A 22,704-nucleotide genomic window follows, 5' to 3' on the forward strand; every position below is an offset into this window, starting at 1 on the left:
TGCCGTCCGATTGATTGGTGAGCAGTCCAGGGTGCAGACCGTCTTTTTCCCTATGTCAGCTAGGTTAGGCTTTCTTGTAAACTGGATAGATGGTTGATGACATCATAACAACTGTAATGCTAGGCTCTGCCAATCCAGCCCATTCATCAGACAGCATGATTATTTTTGCATAATTTGCCGTCAGTTCCACTAATAGTGCCTGACTGTCGACTCCAGAGAGTTTCAGCATTTCTCGGACTCGGGTGATGAGCGAGGCTTTAACTTGGTTTAATTGGCAGTGATATTTTTCCCCACTTGCCATCATTAGGCCCGCTTAAATGTCTAATTTTCTCAAGAGCTTTCTTACATCCGTGGTCATGCACCTAAGCATCTGACCAGAATGAAGGAAATATTTTCAGGCAACTAGGAGGTAGTTTTTCCTTGCAGAAATGAAGGCATTGACTGCCCCTTTCTAGTTTCCTTCCCCTCTTCTTTCATCATTCTCTTTTTTGATTTCCCTTTGCAGTTTTCAGAGCTTAATGCCCATGTTTGAGTTCTCTCTGGCTGACAGGTTGTCATAGATAATAAGTTTTAATTCCCCTTGTGGGACCAGAACTCACTCTCCTTGTAATTTCCTCATAATTTTATTCCCCTTTGAATGTAGATTGGCGAGATGTCAGTTATAAGCATAGGAAAAATTGGATGCAAATGTATTCTTTTGGTCTCAGACTGGACTCTTTGTTCAATTAAAGGGGATCAAATGTGTTATTTTTTAATATTTTGATGGTGATTATGTCATGGGTGATTTATCAGTTTTCATGTTCTGATTTGATCAGTGGCAAAGACAGCATCTCCACATGGACTGTGTTTTATGTCTGTGCCGCTTATACAACAATTCCACATTCCATTTGTGCTGGTGGTGGCGTGGCTAAACGCCTCGCAGCAGTTGTGATGGACATTTTACGCCGCCACTTTTGAATAATAAGCCTTTTACAAGTCAACATTGGGATTCCAAGCCAATGTCATATTCTCGGGTCCAGATTTCTTCATCTTCATTTCGCAAAATCACCCACTCTAAAAACAGTTTGGTCAAAAATAGCCCAAATTGGGTTAAGACTAGACTGACCCAACTTTTTATTTGAGCCAAAAAGTAAGGTCAAAGGAATAACCGACAAAACAAATATATAAATGGGTTATTTAAATAATAAAAAAGTTGGGCCAAATTAAATTAATAACTTAGAAATCAGTTTAAGGTTGTTTGTGGGTTATTAATTTGACCCAACTTATTGGGTTGATTAAATAACCCAATTGAATTGGGTCAAAAATGAGCCGACTGAACTTTTTGAGTTATTAAACCCAAAAAGTTGGGCCCACAAATCGACCCAATTTTTTAAGGTTGTTTGTGTGTTAAATATTTAACTCTACTTTTGGAGTTAATTAAATAACCCAACTTAATCGCGTCAAAAATATTTGAACCAGCTTTTTGAGCCATTTAACCCAAAAGGTTATGTCAAATTAAATTAATAGCCCACAACAGAGCAACCTTTTTTTGGGTGGTTGTTTGTGGGTTATTTGACCCACTTTTTGCGTTGAAAAAAACCCAAAAGTTTGGTCGTTCCCTTTTTGACCTACTTTGGATTAATTTTGACTTTTAACTGTTCTCTGCAGCTTCTCTTGCAATCCCACCTTTGTCAGCCAAGTGTGGTCGCTGTTATCACTCGTGTCCACGGGTGCAAACGAGGAATGCTTTTCACCTCAGATGACTTGTGTTCCTCTTTTGATTTGTATGGCTGGTTACTCATTTTGTACTTTCTAAAAATGTGTGCCTGTCCTTTGTTCGTGGTTCCATTTGAAACCACATGGTTGGAAACTCTGCCTTGACTACCAGCAGAGAAACAAACTTGAAAATCTCGCCCTTTTCCCAAGAATAATCCATTTCTTCTCCCAGTATTCACCATTGGCACCCTTTTTTCATGGGCTCTTTTCTTCTGCGTCGTGGGTGCTCCACGCTGATCCCCGATGGATCCTGAGTGATAGATGCTCTTAATGAAGGGTGTTAATTTAAGTCACCTTCAGGCTATAGCCTCACCATCCACACCGCCTGGCCAATGTTCTCTCGACTCCGACACCGGCCCAGGGAGGGGCGAGGAGATGGAATTGGATTTGAAGCTCTGAGGCAGGTAATAAAAAGCAACACTCCCACACACCAAGGAATGTGATTTCCCCAAGTACCCCTGGCAGACATGTTGAATTTCTCGCTGTAATGTATAGGCATCCGAGCTATTCATAACACACAGGGCAAGTACACTAGCTTAAGCTTGTTGTCTTCACTGGAACTGCAAAGTCCACAGGCTTGGTATGCCGAGTTTTGCACAACTCTTTTGCTTCAGCTTGCCGCGCTTTGAATGATAAACAGCGAGCGCGGCCCAGTCGCACGTGTCTGCCCGACTTTGTGAAAAGGGAACACATGTCAATTTACCCTTCAGCGGTTCCAGGGAAAAGGCCTGTAGCGGTGGTCCGTGCAAGGAGGCCAGGAGAGCCTAAGGCTGGAACGAAGCCTCATGCCCATCGCTGACATTGTTTCACATGTCTTGCCTCAGTAAAGCAAACCTCAGCAGCATGAAGATGAACAGTGATACGGCGGAGATCTATTTTTCTTCCCTCTCTGCCATTTGCATTTAACACAACATTGCTGACGCAGTTGCACTCCATTATAGGTGACAGCGGCGTAGGTACAGAACAACCACACTACCTGTTCCCCATGGGACATTTAGTGAAGAAACATCATTAGTTTATTTTAATGCGGCACGATTGGGGTCTGAGTGACACTAATGGTGGTCCTCGCAGAAAAACGGTGTCAATCTTGGCAGCAGCACATTAGCGCTCAAAGTATTTCAGGTCTCGAGGTATGCCTTTCTCTCTCCTGTACGCGAGGAGGGTGAGCAACTGGAGCCATTCGGAAATGTGTTTCAATATTCATATGTCGGAGAGCACGGGCAGGAAACGTCTCAGTCAGTGCTGTCAAATCTAAAAGCTGGAGATGCATTAACTTGGATGCTGAATTGATTCTCTTCAGTTTGCTAAACATCCGTCGTCAGCGAGGGGGCTTTGGGTTGAAAACGTGACCAGGGCTTGCCACAGTAATGCATGTATGTTTTTGGAACCAGTGTCTTCTCCGTGATCAGACTTTACCCACTCCTCCGATGAATATGCATTGGACTCGTCGTCCGATTGAACGTCCGCCTGAGCAGAAGTGCTCGGTTGTGCTCCGCGTTTTCCGGCGTTAGCATTGCTAGCCGGTGAGGCTTTATGACGTGATCATAGCCGCCGCGTCAACGCTTCCAACTTCGGCGTCACCATCATCATCATCGTCGTCATCAATGTGCTCTTTAGCATTGGTCCATGCTTTTCGTCTTTGAAAAAAATGCTCAAGCGTGAGCTGCTTGCAACCGGTCGCCATTTTCGCTTCCTCAGCCATTCTCTCCTCAACACTCTAGCTCCGCCTCACATCTTCTACTGACGCCTACCCAATCTTGTCCAAAGAGAGTCATCTCTGCCATCTAGTGCCCAAAAATAGGCATTATAATAACTAGATCTGCTTGATACTTTCAGCACAGCTGGCCAAGGCTTTCCTCCACCCGTTTCCAAAAAACAACAACATAGTGAACGTCTTTTAACGTCTTTGGCACTCCTCCGCAGGATTTTACTAAACGTTATTTAACGTTTTTTGGCAGTCAAAGAGTTATTTTTTATTGATTTTAGGCCAAATAAATCTTGTTTGAAGATTTTTTTTTTCCATCTTTGTGAAAATGTAGATTCAGTACATTGCAGGTTCCTCGAAAGAGGCGGAGGAGCGTCCACATACAGATTTAAGAGAACCCAGGCCTTGAAGTCACTTTGACTTTGAATTTGGAACGCATCTTTGTCATGAATAGACCCACAAAAAAAAGTCTCAAAAACCCATGTCAGTATACGATTTTGGCTTGAAGCAGTCATTTGAGTCATTTCTTGGGGCCCTTAAAGGACAAACTCTTCCTCAAAATGATTACCCTTGACAGAATTTTCACCATTTGGCACACAATTTGGTGGACGTCCGTCGTAGCAACACACATGAAAAATGATTAGGAAGACTTCCATTTCGGTCCGAAGCAGCCATTTTTAGCAAATTCCAGGCCTCGTTATTTGGTGTCAAGGATTCACCATGTAAAAGTGGGTACAATTGTAACGGTGTGAAACTGTGTTTCTGTCGAGCTGTTTTGGGAGTAATCTCTCCATCCCGTTTCTGAAGAAAGTGATCCGTTTAACTTTCCTTTTTCAGTCATGCCATTTGATGGTAAGCCTCGTAGTTCTGCATTCGACGAGTTAAAGTTGACTCTGCACATAATTTGATAAAAGTGACAAGCCGTACAAACCCAAGGCGGAGAGCGAATTAATAATTCACACCCACAGAATCGTGAGCGCCACAGACAGACGGGAAGAAAACATAGGAATAAGAAATATGATCCCCGGTGTCAGCTGAATTCCCTTTTCTTTACAGGCTCAGTGAAATATGGGGCGCTTGAGTTAGGGGAGTATATGTTTAGACTTTCTGCATTTGCCAAGATGGATAAAGCTGCAGCACCGGAATTCATCTTCACAACTCTGATAGGAAATACACTCGTCATGGTTGAAAATGGCTAACTCGGTCAGGGTCGAGAGAAAATTGCACTGCAAATTGTATTCAACCAAGCAAACAAAAAAAAAAAAAGCTGCTTGTATTTGCATGACTTTTGTAGTCGCGCTGATGTGATTCGTGCAAATGTGGCCACCAGGGTTATTAACCCATTCTCCTGCAACACGCCCCACGTCAGAGGTGGGCAATCTTGGCCCTCGAGGGCCGGACTACTGCAGGTTTTGGAGGTTTCTCACTTCCAACACAAGCTGATTCCAATCAACAGGATCGTTATCAGGCTTGTGCAGAGCTTGCTGATGAGCTGATCATATATCAGCTGTGTTGGAAAAGGGCAACATGCAAAACCTGCAGGACTCCGGCCCTCGATGCCCACCTCTGCCCCACGTGATTCAGCAAAGGTGGAGTAACCTTCACTATCTCCTTGTGGAATAGAACTGAGTCCCCTTTTTTTCCCCCCCGGCATCTTTCTTGCCCCTCCTTCTTGTTTGCCTGTTATCTGTGCTTGTTTTTTATTTGTTTGACCTCCCGAATGTTTTCCGGAGATGCACTTTTCACACATTGCCCCCACAGGGTGCATCTCCAGTGTCTCCCCAACCCCAAGGCAACCTTAGCAAATCTCAATGAGGATTAGTTGGCGTTTTTAGGCTTCCATCAAGCGCCCCCCCACCCCCCCCCCTTGTTGTTCATCCAGCGTGTTGTCGATGCGCCAACGGGTGCTCGAGCACGTCGTTTTCTTTGAAAAAACCCAGGACAAGCTGTCGGGGAGGCCCACGACGCTCACTCGCAGTCACATCAACACACGCCTGAGTCTTTTCTCGCCAAGCCGGATTTGTCTCCAGCCCCTCTTCTACCCCTCCGTTATGAATCTTTGTAGCTTTGGTGAGATGAGCTTCAACCTGGCACCGAAATGCGTGCGAAGCCTCCGAGACATCCTCTATCATTATTCATGAGCATCATCAGTTTTGTTTATGTTCTCTCAATGAATCTCGCCGGTGCCCAAGTGTGGGCGGCTTGTAGTATCAGCATGTAACATTCTTTTTTGAGTTCTCTCCCAACAAAAATGTCAACTATAATGTGCAAATGTCGAGCATTGAGGTAAAGCCTTCTTTTAAAGATGCCCGCTCGCATCCCCTCCCCTTAATTGATTTCATGTACAAAGAAATAGGGGCGGCTGTTGGCTCCCACTCACTCCTACTAGGATCCATTGCAGGCTTTAGTAGCTTGAAGAAGAAAAAAGGAGCCCTTAAGTTTAAAATCCGATCTGACGAGTGCTAGTTATTCTCTGATAGAAAATGTGTGAGCTCCTTGTAGAGCCTGTGGATCAGCAAAATTTGTAATTGCAAATATTGAAGAGCTTCAACTGTTTTTTTTTTCTTTTTCTTTTTTTTCTTTTTTCCCGGAGAGCTCAGTATTGTTCATTCGGTAATTTTACCGATTTGACATGTCATCATCATTGCTCTCCTTTTTTTTTTTTTTTTTTTTTTTTGTATGTGGGTGAGCATGTGTGTGTGTATTCATTAGTTCACCTAAAACCTATTAAAAAAAATCCCATACCGTTCACCTAAACCGAGCACTTCCAGCCAGAGTCGTGAGGCCGTCAGGAGACCCGAGGAAGGACCAAAGAAAGGGAAGGAAAGTGAAATCCAGCACTGACCAGACACCACCAACCAGAGTCCTTCACCAACCCCAGAGACATCTAAATGAGAGCTTCAACTTGAACAAATGTGTTCCGAGAATGTTTTCCGAGCACACCAGGGCGGGAAAAATCACTGTTAACAGAAACATCAGGAAATCTGGCCTAATTTTTGTTTTGCGGCTTTATATGCAAAGAATCCTACTTAATTTTTTGAGTTGAATCATAATTATACATCTAGACACCATCGTTGGGTCAATAATTCCCCTTTTGTGTCAATATGGCTTGATATGGAAAAACAGCTCCTCAAGGCCCAAACAGACGTGAAGCTCTCTCTGAAGATGTGCCCCGGGTTAAACGCCTTACCCAAGACCCTCGCCGCACTCAGCTAATTCCTGCCCCGAACCCTCTAAAGTGGGGAAACGAACGGGCCTGAGAGATCCGCTGGCCTAAATAACCATAATGAGCTGAGACTTTCACATGGTCGCCAGCCTAACGTGGCGAGACACGTGGCACGCACCACTCCAGAAAGAAATGTAAATTTAAAGGGAGGTGTGTGTGTGTGTAATGGAGATATTGATGGGCCTTTTGCTAATCTCATTTGAGAGGTCTGACAGCAAAAGAAGGCGATTCCGCGGCTCCGGGGAACTTCCAAGGGCAGTAATGAGGCTCTTTGCGCTCTCATAATTGAAGCACCTTTATTTGCAAGCAATAGCGTACAACTGCAATGCCATACCCAAGCCAATACACGTGAAATTGACTCGTAAGGGTTGTAAAAAGTATGTTTGGGCACTAATTAGTTGTTAAATTTGGAAAAAATACTGTAATGCAGGGGCGGGCAAACTTTAGTGCTCGAGGGCCTCATTTGATTTTTAAATCGGACAGATGGGCCGTGTCATTTGAAGTTTTAAAAACAAAATAACTGCGTGTCGAATAGTTGGTTGATACTAAAATAAAATAAGTTTAAAATAAATATAGCCACAGTCACAATAAATGTAGTGCATCAAATAAACCTACAGCAACCGGACACCCCATCAGGTGTTTTGTGTCTGTAGTAAAATTCCTGTTCATAATTTGCTGGCCTCTGCTTTTGCAGTGAGCGTTCTGGTGTTATCCAATCTTGTCACATTACTTTGTGTTGATGTTACACGAGTCCGAAAATAATTGTTCTGCTCTCGAGGTGAACTAACTAACTTTCAACTAATTAACACCATGCCTACTATTTCTGTGTAATTAAGGGTTGAGCTGTAATATTTATCGCTGGTTAATGTAGCTGTTTTTATTCCAAGGAAAAACAACCTATCAGAGATAGAAGGTTACTTTCTAATCGCCTGGATATATTTTAGCAAAACACTGAATTTGAAATCACAAGTCGTGGCATTCATGTAAAGAGGGGATTTGGTGCAAGCGATGCTTTTAATTAAAAAAAAAAAATGCAATTTTGATACAGCAAGACTGAACAGGATGTCGACTTATTTGCATTAGTGGGCCAGAAAAAAAGGAAGTGGCCCCTGGCTTTAAGTTGAAGTATTGCGTCACCCTGGAGACTCCCGCCCCATATTGGATCTACATCACAGACACCACCATACATAAAAAGCCTTTCTTATCTTATTTGAGCAGTTGCTTTGGGTATTTCTGCAAGGTCCGTGTGGTGCGAATTATAAATCACCGGTAAACAAGATGGCAATCGGCGAGTATTGTTGCAAAAGGCGGCCAATGAAAAGCGCCCGCGCCTGGAAATGACCTGGAGATCTGCTGCGATATTGACTCCCTACTGTCACCAAGGTGCGATACAGGGGGATCCATCGCAAACGCGGTTCCCCCCACGACGCCATTTGGGCCGGGCGAGACCAGATAAGGCCAAAACAAATGGGCCTCCTTGTTTGTTCCATTACGGCAATCGCCAGATTTCTTCCGATTGAGCCGGTTTGTGTGCGGCGGAGCGCTTTATAATTTCATCCGCGAGTAGAATACAAATGCGTGTTGCTTGGCTTTTCCCGGCGGTAATTCACATTTAATTGTAAATATGTGCTCCAACCTTTTTCTTTGGAATAAATTAGCATGTTTGCGATTGTTGCTCAGCGTTTCCAAGGACCTCGCAGTGATCAAAGCAACGAGTTTGTTTGAAGAACGCAGCATTCAGCATATTTGAAGTTAACAAGGTCGGAGTTTTCCTCTCCACTCGTTCTCCTCATCAAATATGGGACGTCATCTCTTTTGTTTGCGTGAACGACACATATTCTGCAACAAAAACATTTTGTGTTATTATTGTATCCACACATTTGACATTCTATACCTTCCGCTATTCTGCCATGTCCAATTTCCCACAATTCCACATTTTTGTGAGTGAATGCAACTTACAACATGTCTGTTTAGCACATAAAGGACATCTAGGGAACCGTTTTTTTTCCCTCCGAAATCACCACATGTATCATTATTCCACATTTTCCATGACAACATTGCCAAATAAGTGCAGACATTTTGCATTTTTACCTCCTCCTTCCACATTTCTCGACCAATTCAACACATTCTCTGTCTTGAAACGCTTTAGCTTATTCAGGCCACAACTTGACATCATTATTATAATTACGCAATAAAATCCCCAAATTAAGTGAGCACCGAATGTATTTGCCTACATCTTCCACATCTCTCGGCTAATTCAAACCGTTCGTTTTGGAGACATGCCATATACTAAGCTATCATAGCAGTCCCCAGAGTCTCAGATTTTACGTAATGAAAAGACCAATTTCCAAAGAGATATTGTATATGTATTGCTTTTTGCCACACATCTCAACTGATTTAAATAATTCCACATTTAAACCATTAAAGTCAGTTAAGACACATACAGAGGCAACCTTTTCACAAAATCTCAAATTTAGTTTGACCTCTTTTGTTCCACATTTCTCGACCAATTCAAACAATGTCTATTTCGAACCGTTCGGCTCATTCACGATACAATGTTAAATTTAGATTTTATTATATTTATTATTATTATTTATTTATTTATTTTTATTTGTTTATTTTTATTTATTTATTTTTTATTTAATTTTTTTACAGAAGAATCAAAACATTGATTTTACATGCATTTTTCCACCTTTCGTAACAAATTCTATAAACTATGCCAACTTTGAATCTCATATTCTACATTTCCACAATCAATAAATTCCACACGATCCTTCACTATTCACACAGAAATTGTTTTCTGTAGTTTTTATCTGACTTTTTTATTGCCGCAAACACATCACACCATACGTGGATAAAAGTCGAAATCTACCAAACAATGTCGTTATTATCTCTTGACTGCGACACAAAATCACCTCATTTATCTTTTATCTGCATCGCTGCCAGAAAACAGGGCATCATTTCCAACAGTGGGAAGAGTTATGGTTCTATAAATGCTTAAATCACACTTGTGGCATCAACAGGGAATTTGTTTGCAGCACCTCCGCAGCATATGGCTCGGTCACCTTCCACACACGCCGTAACACGGCGACTGGCGTTGTTCCAATTTAAGTTGTTTTGCGTGTACTGTTGACTTGTGCTGTGCTTTCAATAAGTCAATGTGATGCGTCTCGAGTATCAGTCAATGGAAAGCAGTGCACATTAGAAAATAGATTGTTATTAAGTGCTGAACTCATTCACTCCCAGCCATTTTCACTGAAGCAACACCCTTCACTCCCGGGCTGTTTTACTGGATTTTGACTGATTTTGCAAGGCTCACACAATATTGTGTTCAATTGCTATTAAATCATGGAAAGAAGAAAGATTAGAGTCTCTTCTTTCATCAGGAATTGTTTTTATATATTTCTATCTGTTTCCGTTTTGCAGCAATTAGCAACAGAATGTAGCTAAGTTTCATGATTATTCACAAATCTATTTAGAACTTTGGGTGAATTAACTTTTTTTTCAACATGACCCTGGTTGATCTCTTTTGCTCTGTTGCCACCTGCTGGCCGTTTTTGTAATGACTACCATTTCCTCAAGCGTTCTGTGCAGCTGAGAGGCTGCATCAAAGCATCTACTATAAAAAAAAAAAAGCTATATATATATATATATAACTTTTTTTTTTAAACTTATAAATACGTCTTTGGGACACTTAAAACATTTAAAATAGAATGTATTCATACGTTTTTGGGCGCAAATGAGTTAAGGAAGTCAGACTTCAATACAGAGTACAGAGTGAGGTAAAAGTCGCTATACAATTGATAGGATAATAAGAAACAAGTTTTGATATAGCACAACTTTGATCTTTAAACGTCATTCTTAATAAGTTTTGCCACAGTTATTGTGCGTTATGCTGGTTCCGTGTTTTCAGTTGAAATCTGCTGCAATTTTGCGACGACTTCCAGACATAGCCATCAAATGATAAGGGAGTCTGAAAATTAAAAAAAAAAAGGTTAAATGGAAAAATAGACAAATAAAGTGTTTTTTCCTAAGTATTGCTCACTGCAAGCTGCAAGACCCTCTCGGTCTGCTCTGCAACGCTCAAGCCTCATTTTCAGAGTACACCCTGTTAAAAAATCAGGCCTTCAAAATAAAAGCACCAGGATTCTAAGCCTATGTTGCCCTAACTTATCCATGTCCGTGTCCACATTCGTAGGTTGCAGTATGTTCAATAAAGTCCTTACCCCACCTGATGCTGACTGCTGATTGGTTGTTGAATTGCTGGATTGGATGTCTGGAACAGATTAGTTGGATTTACATTGTTTCCTATGAGAAATATTGTTTTGGCTTTAGTAAATGTCAGTTTGGAACAGGTCAATCAGGTACATGTTGATATGTTCAAATAAAGGTAACATACGTCATCAGTGATACATTACATGTGTGCTCGTTGCCCTGTGGCAATGAGTTGTTTGTACTGAGAAAAGATGAAGATAGAGTTTGAATTACGACGGGCCGCGTCAAGAGGTAAATGGAGAGGGCGGGGTCGTAGAAGGGAGACAGTGATGGAGTGCGAGAGAGGGGAAACAGACCTGGCGCCCCACGCTCAGCACTTTCACTGACTGAGTACAACAGCGAGGATGTCATGGGGTCTTAAATCACTCACTCCATTTACATTTCGGGGAAATCCCCCCCCCCCCCCCCCCCAGCCCCAACACACATACGTACACGAGCCAGAAAGGTTGTTTTACTTAACTGTCCCAGGATACAAATATCAATTACTATAATGCAGTTCCTCTAGGAGGATGTAAAGCTGCTGAGTAATGGAGCACATGGAAGCCCAAATCGCATCGCTTTGCATTATCAGCCATGTTCATCTTCCGATCACCTGAAGCTCACTGGAACGACCGACTCGGTGATCCCAATCACAAAATACGTCCCCTGTGTTAATTTCTCACTATACTCGTTCTGTAACACCACCCGCACGAGTATCTTTTACTAGCTACCCTGACCGTACCTTTTCAATTATAAACATCACATTAATGGTGAGTTAATTGATCCCGATATTCTGCTGGACTGCCATCCTTGATTGGACCCAAGCAGAGTCGGTAATGCAGGATTGATGGCCTCTTCTTATTACAAAACGCTAAAGTGGATTAGATTGCTCATTGAGAGATGATTAGTTGAGAACAGACCCTTGGTTAATTACAGATGAGGTGTCTAATAGTCGGGTTTACACAGACATGTTTGAGTAACATTACACACACTCTTTGCATGTTTTGATTGTACTCAAATCGCGGATTATTTGCTATATTGCGGGATTTGGGCTGTGATTATTTTCCACACAGATTTTCACTGCAGATTCACATGGCTATAATTGCCAGCCAGCACATTCTTAGACAACCTACCAATGGCCTGAACTGACACTGAACACCAGATCGGCTAACGTTTAGCTACTTAACAGGCAGTAAATTTGGCATTATTATCTCTTTGACTGCCAGACGTTTTCAGAAAAGGGATGCCGTGGGTGCCAGCCGATTTTAAGCATTTTGACTGATCTTTCAAGGTCCATAGAAAATGATGTGTTTGGACTATGGAAACACACATACTACCAAATGAAAGATTGGACTCATCTTTCATCAGAAAAAAAAAGTTTGTTTCTACCTTATTCCGTTTTTTAGTAATCAACAATAGAAAATGGTTAGTTTCACCTCTGTTTTGAAACAAACGTCTTTTAACGTCTTTGGCACTCCTCCATAGGATTTTACTAAACGTTATTTAACGTTTTTGGCAGTCAAAGAGTTATTTGTTGACTTTTTTTTTTTTCACCGATTTGACATGTCATCATCATTGCTCTCTCTTTTTTTTATTATTTTTTTTATTTATTTTTTTTTTGTATGTGGGTGAGTATGTGTATGTGCGTGTGTGCGTATTCATTAGTTCACCTAAAACCTATTAAAAAATCCCATACCATTCACCTAAACCGAACACTTCCAGCCCAGTCGTGAGGCCGTCAGGAGACCCGAGGAAGGACCAAAGAAAGGAAAGAAAAGTGAAATCCAGCACCGACCAGACACCACCCACCACCCACCGGGCCACCAACCAGAGTCCTTCGCCAACCCCAGAAACATCTAAATTCCATGCCATGCCTAACTTTTAAAAGCACATACACACGTTCAACGTCACAGATACTACAGTGTAGAAACGTAGACACAAACTGGAAGAGATCAGTTCTGTGGGTTAACTTGTAAATCAAGGGACTACTTTACAAATGCATTGGGGTTATATTGCAACTGTAGCAATGGAAAGCTATTATAAACCAAAGACATCCTCGTAAAATTCAAATTGCAGCTTTTAACTTGTTTTCTTAGCTAACATGAGAGCCACCCCAGTTGAAACACTCGTCTTTAACAACCTCATTTAGCTAGCAAAAAAGCACCCGTGCCAAATAATATGTTGTGCACGGCTAAATTATTAAACATAAAGATAACGGAGACGTGTTGGTTTATGACAGCATAAGGAAGCCCAGGCAGTTCCTCATCTCATCAGGGGGAACAAATGCACAGTAGGAAACATCAATGTTATATGAGAGAACCCTCTGGAGAAAGAATTATTTCATGTTTGTTTATTTATTTTTTTAACCCAGCTGTGTCTATAAAGCCTATCTTGTGCCTCGTATCTGTTTTGGTGCGTCCTTGGTGTCTCATTGAGACGTGCGCGTAACACACCGGGAAGAATCGACGCGCGCTACTGTTTTTCGGTTTTGAAAATGCGCTTGTGAACTCCCGATAACCTTCCATAATGTAGAGCGGGGGAATTCGACAAAAAGGCGTGAATTTCACCCCGACTTTACCTCCGTCTTTCATCCTTTCCATTTCAGCAGGTTTTGAATAACTTGTTCTTAAAGCTTAGAATGTGTGTTTTGTTTAATAGCAGAAAATGTAGCGTCATTGTACTTCAAACTATCTGCTATATAGGCCAATTTTGCCGAAACTGCGCTTGACGACATTTCTGTCTTTTATGACAAGAGACTTACTGAATCACTAAAAGTGTATTGTCGCATCTCAGGCAACTTTTTGTTCTGAAACTCTTTATTTGGGTCACAAGTGTGAATATTTAGCAATTTAAAGAAATATAGCCATGTAGCATTTATGCTAATAGCTTGTTGACACTGTTTAAAAAAATAAAAAAAATTAAACATCCGATCAATAATTTGAGCTGCAGACAGTGCCATGATTTTAAACCCCCCAGGGAAAGTTGAATTTTGAACAAATATACAGAAAGATAAATAAGTGAACTTACTTTTGGCCTTATTATTGACTGCAGAAGATTGGAATGATGAACCTTCCTGTTGACCATGAGACAGATTTTTCCTGTGTTCAAGATAGATTTTTTAGTCTTAACATTGTTGTTATTAAATATAATAAGATGTTTGAAGGTAGTATTTGATTACTATATTAAGTGTAATCTTTGCGTGTTCAAAAATAATTGAAAAATGAGATCTGATGAAGAAGCCTTCTTTATAAAGAATTTATTTTAAGAGCGCTTAAAAGACACAAGAGTAAATGCTTACATTCCAAAGGTGATGTTAAGCCTCGAGTGTGTCAATATGAAAACACACAGTCGTTTTATAGATGAAAAAAGCATACTCCTCCTCTGAGGCTGGACAAAGGGTTAGTAATTATAATAGACAGACAAGTGATTTACTGACATGTTTACTCCAGTTCCGTCCAAAGCCGGAAATATATGATTAGACAGGTAATGCCATGCGACCTAGACTCCCTCAGACCCACAGTGTTATCTTCCATGAGAACTTGAGAACATGACTCCCATGTACATTCCTATCTCACCAGCTGGAAGGGAGTGAAAAGTGTTATTCATTACAATACACAGTTATATTCCAATATATTTCACACAAACATTATCACAGTTATATGGCATCTATATACTATAAGTAAATTCCTAAACAGTAAAAATATGCATAGAAAATGTTAAATGTCTTCAATGTTACACTTGGATATGTGTGTGTCCAGTCGTCTTTTGTTGCTGAGGTCACCTTGGAAAACACAAGCTATATTAGTTCTCCAAGCTATTTCATCCATATCTTATGCCTTCAATAAATATATGTAATACCACGTGTAAGTGGCAATGATAGCGTATAGTGAGGGATGTGTGCTAAATTACTTATAAACTATCTGTCAACCGCAGCACTCATTGTTCTCTCTCTGGCTATAATGTAATCACGTCCCTTAATATCCACGGCAAATTGACAGCGACTACATCAATAATAAAATAACTGCTGTTACTTGATGTAAAATTAATCTTAATATGAAGACATGGAATCCTTTTTCATGCTCGCTGGAAAAGGAGCATGTGGTTCTCACATGATGTTTATAAGACAGTTGTTGGATGTGCGCCTACTTTTTTTTTTTTTTCAGCATTGTGGTGGGTAAGGAGGGTCGGTGGGGGGGGGAAGCATCCCTTCAACATCAAATTGAGATTAACAGACCTGCTTTGCACAGTTGTATTCCTCAAACTCATGTCTGACATTATTGCTGAGGGTTCGGGTTTAGCAAACGGTCACCTGTCACCACTTAAGCATTTCGACGCAGAGTGCGCCTCGACTAATCCGTGTCGTAGACAATCATCCGTCAGTGAGCGTTGAACAGAGGAAAGGAGCGGCGGTGCTGAATGATGGTCGTGCCTTTGCCTGTGGGGGGGGGGGGGGGTAGAGCGTTCATCTGCAACAAGGCCTGACTAATGAAGAGCGAGCTTAAACCCAAACACCGCCAAGCACTTCTTCACCCGCAAATGTAAATGCACGGAGGAGTCATCCAGCATTCAGCGAGATTGTTGTTTGTCAGCGTGAGCGGCAGAGAGCATTTGTTAAAGGTAGTCCTGCTTATCGAAACATCCCTTTTACACATTCTGTTTGAGTTCATAAGATCTGTCTTGTTGTCACAATGGGGGTGTGTTGGAGGCATTGCCATTAGTGCATCAAATATTTATACGGTTTTACCAGGACAAAATGGGTAACACGTGTGTCTGGTCGGTGCTGGATTTCACTTTCCTTTCTTTTCTTTGGTCCTTCCTCGGGTCTCCTGACGGCCTCACGACTCTGGCTGGAAGTGTTCGGTTTAGGTGAACGGTATGGGATTTTTTAATAGGTTTTAGGTGAACTAATGAATACACACACACACTCGCACGCACATACACGTAATCACCCACATACAAAAAAAAAAAAAAAAGAGCAATGATGATGACATGTCAAATCGGTAAAATTACCGAATGAACAATAGAAGAAAATAAAAATACAAAAAGGGTAACACGCATACAGCCCAGTTGTTCACATCTTTCCATGACTGTCACTTAAAACAATTGAAGCCCGTATCCCGCTGAGGGATGAACGTTCGCGATGCTAGCGAATGTTGATTTTGCGACAAAATAACCCCATTAAGACTGTTTAGAGAATATTTCAGTAAGTGGAATCCACTTATATAGCTCTTCAGGTAAAAATAAACACAATAAAAATCAATTATAAGAAAATAAGTCTTTATTTTCTATCACATAAAACCCGCTTTCAAACAGGGGTGTGTAGACTTTTTGCATCCAGCGTCACCATCTTGAGCTTGTGAGGTTAACTCGAAGCTCTAAGATTTAAGCATGACACAAACGTGTCATGTAATGATGACAGAATGGATTGGATTATCGTTTAAGGCTCGGCGGTCAGTGTCCTTATCTCCTTATCGACATTTCCCCGGTGCTTTCCATCACCACTTGACGACAGTGAACAGTTCACTCGGGTTTGAGGTCTGATGGCTGGCTTGACAGCTCTATTGTGGGTTGGCCCAGAACGAAGCGAAACATCACCTATAACCTGCATGAGGCTGTCGAAACGGTCATAATGCGTGCTTCAGGTGTCAGCTCCATTGCAAAGAGCATGAATTAAGCAGATGGCTTTCTGGAAAAGGAAATAGGCTGAGGGATAAATTCAACAGGAGGAGTTGCACTTTTCTGAGACCTGTGCGTCCAAATATTGAAAATGAAAAATTTTGTCCAGAAAAAAAAAAATAAATAAAATTAAAAAAAAAATTAAAAAAATAAATATTGAAAATATTTTTTAAAGTAACACAAAAAGCATGAGCCCGACCGATTAATTGCTGGCCCATTTAATCGGCCAATACTAGCTCAGGGGGAAAGAAATGAAACAATTTTTACTGACTTTGTTTTTTTCCACATTATAAACCAAACATACTGCCATATGCCCCCCCCCCCCCAATAATAAAGAAATAAATAATCTGAAAAATTTTGTCCAGAAAAAAATAAATAAATAAAATTTAAAAAAATAATAATAATAAAATAAATAAATATTGAAAATGTTTTTTAAAGTAACACAAAAAGCATGAGCCCGACCGATTAATTGCTGGCCCATTTAATCGGCCAATACTAGCTCAGGGGGAAAGAAGTTAAACAATTTTTACTGACAATTTTTACTGACTTTGTTTTTTTCCACATTATAAACCAAACATACTGCCATTTACCCCCCCCCCCCAATAATAAAGAAATAAATAATCTGCAAAATGTCAGCCAATTTTTCTCTCTGTTGTAAAGTAAAACAAATACAGAGTATGATAAAACAGTCAAATGCTTCATATCTTTATTTATTTTATAATATACGTGTAAGGGAACCTATAAAAGTTATTTTACATTACATATATGTTTTTATTAATATTAATATTAATATATTAAGTCTGGGGGAAAAATCTATATTGGTCGTTTTTTTTTCTTTCTTGTTGTGTATTTAACAAATCACATGGCGAATAATTACGCTAGCTTAATGCTAACACTAAACAGCATATGTATTGGTGCTATAGCACTTTAAAAAAAAATTGAATGCAAACAATGCAGCAAAATATTTAGACATACAGTATAAAATACTCAGTCATATACTCTTTATCCTCTGCAAAGAATGTCAGTCTATTTTTCATTTTACACAAAAAACAAATACAAAACAATAAGTCACTTTGCCATGTTCGACTTTTGATTGCCAATAAAAAAATGGTAATATTGAACGAGCGCCACATCCAGTTTTTAGGACACATCCAAACCCGGGACCTCGCCTGAATGATATTAATTATAGCTCCTTAACTAATTGTGTGTTACATTTTGCTGTCAACCAATTATATTTTACACTCTTGGGGAGACACATCTCCCCCCTCCCCTGCTCACCGTGAAACTCCAGCTGTCATTGAATTTCAATAAGCACGTATTTAATTAACATACCAGGCCGCTGGAGCATATCAATGTTTATTTCTCTCCCAGACAAGACGGCAGCCTTGGTTCACTCCGCCGAGCTGACACGGGGAAACGTTTGATCGAGGAGCCGTGATAATGTTTACCTAGCGTGCGTGTATAGGTTGGTTCTATAGCATCAGACAAACAGACTGCGTTACGTAAAATGTGTGATGGTGTTGTGGCTTGGGTTGCGAAGGGATGGAACGATTGATTGAATTCAAATCAACAAACTCGAGTTTTCCGCAAATTTAGCTGGCGCGGTTTATAGTCAGGTGCGCCTTATAGTCCAGAAATTACTGTAGTTTTTGTTTGTTTGTTTGTTTTCACTTAACTTGAGCAGCAGCCTATCTGAAGATTGTTCGTATCGGATGTCAAGGTGCCACTGGATTTGCATGAAATGTTATTGTGATCTGGATTATGAAACTTACATCTAAGTTTGCTATTAAAGAAATGTGATTGACAAGCCAGGAGCCAATCCATAACAAAGCGCCTCCGTTTTTGATTGGCTAGAATCTAAAATTCCCCGCCACGTCTACAGTTTATGAATATTTTTTTTTTCAACCATAAGTACAAGTCTGTTATAGGTTGATAAAGCGATTTTTCAGACAACTGAATTTGTAGTAAAATGCTATAATGCCTCTACGAGCCAACCTTAGGTAGTTCATAAATTTCAGGTTTTTTTCCCCGTCAATTCCCATAGAAAATTTCCATGTTGGAAAATTCCTCGAATTTGGAAGCCAGACTCAAGGTGACGAGCATTCGATGACCGTCTCTCGCCCGCCATCCCTCTCCCTTGCGCTGTTCTTTTATGAAGCGCTCGCTTTGACGCAACGGAAATCATCCATCATCAAGATTTACCCCCGTGACCCTAATATCTTCCCCGCAGTCCTCTGCCATAACGCCACAAATGCATTTTAGAAGAAGTGGATGCAGCTTTCATGCATGGAGATGGTGGAGTATAACCGCCACGCCAAAGGCGGCAATGAACCCCCACCCCCAAATATGTTTTTTTTTTGTTTCATTTTCTCGCTGGGTCAGCGGGAAAAAACTGCATCAAACAGCATCAATTGATTCATCCGTGATATCAGGAAAAGAAGGCATATCTCTGTCGAGAGCCTCTGCTTCTCTGCCTCCCTTTTATTCCATCGTGTGCACCTATCTCCTCGGAGCACTGTCACACATAATGAGGCCCGAGTTGGAGAAGGAGCGGGTCGAGACAGCCCCAAACAACAGCCCACGGAGGCCCGGTGGGCCGCTGCGGAAATAGTCCATATTTTAACATAATGCTCCAACGCTTCCCTCACTGTTTGAATCGCATGCTGCAAAAAGAGTGGTGGATATGTCAGGGATGCGTCTGCTGATCCCACCGTACGGTCAACACGGTTGCGAATGTAAAGGTCGTCGTGGATGGGTGGATCAGTTTTTGCGGAGTAAGAAGAAATACCGTCATTAATCGTGTTTAGTAATGAGAGTTATTCGGGTTCTGAAGTGTTCGGTTTAGGTGAACGGGATGGGATTTTTTAATACGTAGGTTTTAGGTGAACTAATGAATACACACTCACACGCACATGCACATACACATACTCTCCCACATACAAAATAAAAATAAAAATTAAAAAAATTAAAAAAATTAAAAATAAAATAAAAATAGAAAAAAATAAAAATAAAATAAAATAAAAAGAGAGAGCAATGATGATGACTTGTCAAATCGGTAAAATTACCGAATGAACAATACTGAGCTCTATACTCAATACTGAAAAAATAAAAAAAATAAAAATAATAATAATAATAATTATTTAAAAAAGAGAGTTATTCGTCCCATAGACAGGCAGCAACATTTGTCGTCGTTTTACATGCGGGCAAAATTTGAACATTTCTTTCTATGGTGGGGGAAATGGTGCGGTAACAATCACAATTATTGTTTTTTTTTTGTATATACATATTTAATTATTTGTTCATTATTATCATCCAGACAATGCAATTATGAAAATATGATCATATGCATCGATACATAATCCCACCATACATTTTGAAACGATGATACTGGGATGAATGAGTTGAGTTTTATTTTGTTGTTATGGAATGAAGAGGTTAAAAAAACCTCTGCTAAAACAGAGTGTGCGGGTGGTGGTATGCAGGGTGAGCAGATAGATGGAGGTCTTGCCAATCAATGTTTTACGGGTTAAACAAGGACTAGTGAATTTGTGTATGTGAGTGAAAAGAGGCCTAATTTGAATTTGTATCTTTGAAAGTTTAGAATGTGTGATTATCCTCTGGTGTAAGAGTAATTTTCCCTTCCCAATTCACTCAGAAAACAGTGTCAGGGCCCGACAATCGGAAATTTTCAACGTTTAATATTCATGCTCAAATTCTGTTGAAAGGAAACAGAACGATAGCCAGTTACAAATATAGGGTCAACTTGTTGTATTGAGTGTTTTTATAACATCTCCCAACAGTTAGCCTAAATTCTTGGATTTCACCCACACTTTTAGTGCAGTACGTTAGGTCGAACTCGTTTTAAAAAATTGGATGATAGAATTTGGTACTTCTGTATCGCACTGAGAAACCAACAAACTCTCCCGAAGTTGTTGGCATACTTGCCATTGTGAAGACTCCATAAGTACTCCACACAGCTCTCAATTTTATGCACTGGAGATGATAAAATGATTTTTTTTTCTCTCCTCCTTCACATGAGAGCGCCTCGGGGCTTGGAAGTAAAGGATGGAGGCTGTTTCTCCCCCTCCATTTTTACACGTCTCCTTGTCAGCCAGCGAGCCCTGAATGCACTCAGGTTCATTTTGGTGATGAGTGTCATCATCGCGTCACCCCTAAGATGTGCGGCAAGATCATATAAGTGAAGTAATTACCAAGAACGCATGATTAGAATGTCATTGGGCTGACAAGGGCTAATTAGGGACGTCCTCTCTTGTCATCCTTTCTCCTGCTGACAGGCCATAATGGCAAGAGACAAAAATGCGGGAATTATGAACTTTGCCACCGTGGCAACACGCTGATAATGCGGCCCTCGTAATAATTTGTGGCACTTGAGCCATCTTAATTTTTTTTCAATTTTTTGGACAGACACTTGGACTACGCTCCACTTGCAACAATGACCATCAGCAACGTTTAACAGGGTAACAAAAAAAATGGCGAAAGGGCAAAAAGTGGCAACCTACTAATGGATGCTGTCATTTACCATCAATTCCTCTTGAGCACCCCCATCAGAGGGAATTAAAGGGAAGTAGATTCCAGATGGCAACACGTATCAGGGAACAGTACTGTGACTGTAGTGGCACAAAGGAGTCACTGAACTATTGTGTAGCAGACAGCGGAACAATTAATTACTGTGTTGGATGATGTGTAAATGAAATACATTTTCCTGCAAATTATCTTGGGAACGATCAAATGACTGAGCTTCGGTGGCTAAGGAATAATTGTGCGCATACTCTTATCCATCCATTCACACTTTTCAGAAACTGTCTTATAAATGTAGTGCCTTGAGATACAATGAAAACATCAGCGATTTCATGGCAAACAAGTTTTACCACTAAAATGAATGAAATTAATTAATTAATGCATTCCAGACCCCCCCCCCAAAAAAAAAAAAACTACAGCAACGTTTGTAACTTATTTAATAAAAAAATATATCACTCTATAGTAGTATATTCTCTATGTTGCTGCACCATTTGTGTTCAAATATCAGTTGTTTAAAGGTTCATAACTACCTCTATTTTTGCTAGTTTTGTTAGCCTGTCTATGGCATTAATAATATGTGTTAGCATTAAGCTAACTGACTTTTGTCATGTTTTGATATTACGGTTAGAAAATAGCTTAACTCATCCACTTGCAGCCATTTTTCACTGAAGCAACCCCCTTTGCTCCGGGGCTGTTTCACTGGATTTTGACTGATTTTGCAAGGCCCACATAAAATTGTGTTCTATTGCTATAAAAACAAACAAACATGGAACCTACCAAAAGAAAGATTAGAGTCTCTTCTTTCATCATGAAAAAAAGTATATTTCCGTTTTGCAGCAATTAGCATTAGAATATAGTTTTTCTTACAAAGTCAGTTAGCTTTATGCTAACCCATAATGCCTTTAACTAAGTATTAATATGTTCTATTTTAAATATTACCATGCTCCGAAAGACATCTTTATAAAAAAATATATATGTTTTTTTTTATGCTAGAGCATGCAGAAGGCTTTGACGCAGCCTCTGAACTGAAGAGAATGTTTGAAGCAATGGTAGTTATTACAAACACGGCCAGCAGGTGGCAGCAGAGTCCTAGAAATCAACCAGGGCCATGTTGAAAAAAAACCAATCTGTTCTTGGTTAGAAAATAGCGTAATATTTAATAATAATTCATTTTTTGCAACACAAAGTAAAAAAATATCATCCAAGTGGCGGCTTGCAAAAAAGGCTGTATGGCCTAAACTCCAAAATGGCGTGCCTGAGTCAACTCAGAACTTCTTAAATGCAACTAAGCCGAAGGAAAAAAATATAATAAAGGCAAGTGGTGGTTTCCTCCAGCATGAAAGGGCCCCTCGGAGTTTCGTCTCCCACTGGGCCTGTCCGGGTAGCGTTTGAGACGAGACGGGTTTGGATTTGTCCCGGGGGAAAAAGGCAGCTGGCGGCCCGGTGGATCGACCAAAGCTGCAATCTCCAGAGAGCCCTTTGAGCGAATTGCACGTGGGATGTCAATTGATTAACTCACAACATACAGTACATGCTGACAAACAGAAAT

The sequence above is a fragment of the Vanacampus margaritifer genome, chromosome 15 (genome assembly GCF_051991255.1).
Source record: "Vanacampus margaritifer isolate UIUO_Vmar chromosome 15, RoL_Vmar_1.0, whole genome shotgun sequence".
Taxonomy (NCBI): domain Eukaryota; kingdom Metazoa; phylum Chordata; class Actinopteri; order Syngnathiformes; family Syngnathidae; genus Vanacampus; species Vanacampus margaritifer.